Source organism: Diabrotica undecimpunctata, chromosome 9 (assembly GCF_040954645.1).
Source record: "Diabrotica undecimpunctata isolate CICGRU chromosome 9, icDiaUnde3, whole genome shotgun sequence".
NCBI classification, from domain to species: domain Eukaryota; kingdom Metazoa; phylum Arthropoda; class Insecta; order Coleoptera; family Chrysomelidae; genus Diabrotica; species Diabrotica undecimpunctata.
This window is the reverse complement of record NC_092811.1, coordinates 77142043-77144904: the sequence shown is the minus strand read 5'-3', so window position 1 is coordinate 77144904 and position 2862 is coordinate 77142043. Positions and strand designations below refer to the sequence as shown.

The following is a 2862-nucleotide window of genomic DNA, read 5'->3' as shown; positions in this document are numbered from 1 at the left end:
TGCCAGTCCCTTTACGACTCACTTTATCGCAAAGTCTTTCCTCAGGTCTCTTACTTCTTGGGTCACCTTACTTGTCTTGCTTGAACTGTTCTTCACAATTATTCTTGACATTAATCTTTAAACTTAACCTTTATCATTTATCTTCACCCATTCATTCGATACTTTCAGTTTATTGACTCCATTACCACCTATACTACACATTTCACTTAACCAACTCAGATAAGCAGTCAATCAAATCTCCTTACAGTTAACTCAACACATAGTCTCTATTATTTTATTCTTTCTCTAATACATATTCACATACATATCATTTTGTCTGGTTTTCCATTTACATATTTTAATTATCTAACTTTGTTCATGCCGTTCACAACAACATAGTATTTAATTGCTTGTATGTCGTATGTTATTCAACCAACATTTTACATTTCCTCTTTCTTTTATTCATAATTTCATTCATTTCTCTCAGCTTCATTTATATTTATTTTAACATACTTTACTATAGGGTAATATTCCTACTAACAAAACTGCAATATAATAATAGTTAGAATATCATATTCTGTTATCATATCATCACATACATTTTCTTAATAGGCTTATTCATTTTACTATCTGCACCCCCCAAAAGACAAATTCCAAATTCAAAAAATTTGAGAAGGTATATGTAATGACTAGAAGTATTTTGACAACTTTTAAGCAAACTTCATGTTTTCGTTTTTGAAAAAACTCAAAAAAACTACTTTTTTCCAAGTATAAAGCGGGAAAACCAAACATAGGTTTTTGTTAATTTTTTTACAGCATCAAGATATAATTATAAGAAATACTTATGAATTTTTTGAAAATTTTTGAATTTACAGTTTTGTCCCAATAGGAAAAAATAATATGTTTCGGCTTATAATAAAGTTACCGGTAAGAAACCGAAAATTTTTTTAATAAAAACATATATAAAACTGTAAAAGTGGAAAATATTTGCAATAAAACGTTAAATATTTTTTCCTAAACATATGAAAAATCTCGTTAAACAAGAATTATGTCTTGAACTGCCGCATTCAAATTGTAATGTAGGGACACAGTATAGACAACAACCAGTATTCCCACTCCGCTTTGGCGCGAAAGTTCGCGCATTTTACTCGCGCAGACAGCGACGCCATTTTCTCTGGACTCCGAAAAATTTGACGGCTCTCATTGGTCATTGGCCATTGTCATTTGTCATAGATAAATAATATAGAGGCCATTGTATTTGTTTACTTTTTGTGTATTTATAGATACAAATAAACTTTATACATTTTTTATTTCGCAATTACGTTGTATAAGTACGTCGATATGTACAAAAATAAAAACAAAAAGCCTTGCCACACTTGTGCAGCTACAAAGTGTTGTAATAATTCTAGGAAAAGTATTGTTTTCTTTCCAAAAGATGTTAATAGGTGAGTGTTAAATTAGGATTAAAATTGTGTATTACAGATGTTAAGATGTTATATTATTTATTAACGTTTCATCGTGTATTAAAAAAATGTTTGTATTTAGGCAAAAATTTGGTTAATGGCATGTGGACGAGAAGATTTATTGAATAAGGCAGAACGTTTACAAAGAAGTCATCGTCTTTATGGTACTCATTTCGACAATAAGATGTTTCTGAATGATATGAGAAATCGATTACAACCTTCTGCAGTTCTCACAAACTTTCCTTTAACAGAGGGCTCATCAACTTTTGATCATACTTATTCTGCAGTAGTCCAAAACATGTCTTCCAAGATGTCCTATTAATGAAGGTAAATAAAATAAATAATTAAGATGTAACACATATGTAAGCTTTGTCTTTTTCTTTTAGAAGTAGTGAAAAGTTCAGCTATGGATATAGAGAAAAATGTTAGTATTAAACATAAACCATCCACTATAACTGTACTTCAGGATATTACTATTACTACTGGTAAAAACAACATATTCCATGGAGAACCTGAACATGTAACTACACTTCCAGTAACACCAAGTTCAACTCAAGTGTCACAACAATTATCAATAAATACTCCCCGAAAAAATGTATTATGAAGTACAGTTATACAATTAAGGAAGAAAAACCATTATTTAAAAAATAAACTTCAGAAGTTACAGTCTACAGAAAAGAAGTATATTGACAATTGAAAAATTGAAATTTTATAACCTATTTGTGTGGATATTTAATAAAAAAATGTTTAAGAATTCCATAGTTGTGAAATATGTGGCATATACTCAAAAAGTGTAAAAAGTGTGTAAATTTCACAAGAATTTTGACATATTAGCTGTACAGCCGAATATTATTAAAACATATGTTTCTCTATTTAGTACAATAAATTTTAGCCACCCTTGTGAACAATTTCCACTAAAATATTGTAGAACTTTATTTAGCTGTGTACGTTTGTACTATTCATTAAAATTCATGAAGAGAAATTTGAAACTGAAAAACATGAAAATCATATATTTGGAAACATCAATAAAGCATTATTTACTTATTTATAACAATATAAAAAGTCAAAATACTCTTTTTTTATTACAGTGATCAGATAATATCGATTAATAATTGAGGGGTCCGGCAGTAAAAAATGGTAAGGGACAATACAGAAGATTTGAGATTTGAAGTGTTGAATTTTGAAAAAAATATTCTTATATTTTTTATAAAAAAATATAAGACTATGAATCATGTTCAAATTAGTTAATTATGTTGTTAATCAGTAGGCAAAATATGAAATACCAGGTATTTTTTTACAATGTGTTTATTGAGAAAAATATAAAAATATGTACTACAACTTAACATTATTTACCTAAAATATTCGAAAAAGTTTAACGTAACATGTTAAGTGGTGTTGACTTAACATAATTTGGTACGCA

General features: G+C 28.4%; 1 long non-coding RNA gene across 1 annotated transcript; it reads left to right on the top strand.

Moving 5' to 3' along the window:
- The first annotated feature begins 1070 nt into the window (after window positions 1-1070).
- LOC140449702 (uncharacterized) lies at window positions 1071-2550 on the top strand. The gene is made up of 3 exons (XR_011951864.1): window positions 1071-1424; window positions 1525-1769; window positions 1829-2550. It is a non-coding gene; the product is annotated as an uncharacterized lncRNA (long non-coding RNA).
- Window positions 2551-2862: the final 312 nt, after the last annotated feature.